The sequence below is a fragment of the Cariama cristata genome, unplaced genomic scaffold (genome assembly GCF_000690535.1).
Source record: "Cariama cristata isolate BGI_N322 unplaced genomic scaffold, ASM69053v1 scaffold11447, whole genome shotgun sequence".
Classification (NCBI taxonomy): domain Eukaryota; kingdom Metazoa; phylum Chordata; class Aves; order Cariamiformes; family Cariamidae; genus Cariama; species Cariama cristata.
Window position 1 is genome coordinate 49267 of NW_009627105.1, and position 360 is coordinate 49626.

Below are 360 nucleotides of genomic sequence, written 5' to 3' on the forward strand. Positions count from 1 at the left end.
GGACTGCATCTCCCCAGGGACCAGGCACAGCAAGTGGCTCATCTGCCCCAGGGCTTCTGATCAACCAGAAAGGAGAGAGGAAAAAAAAAGAGCTTTTTATTTATTTTTCATTTTAGGTTTTTCATCCAAAGGTTGTTTTCTCATGCTGTCATTTTCCCTGTTACCATCGCTCATAAAGCAGCGAGAAATATGCCACTCCTGAGTGGGATGCACCTGACCACAGCTGGCTCAGATTCTCCGAAGCTGGACAAAACCCTTGTCGTGCCGATTTCTCTCTGCTGACAGCACAGGGAGCCGGCTCAGGTGGCAGCTCTCTATTGCAGACGTCTTAACAGGTGAATCCCACAACAGCCACCTCAA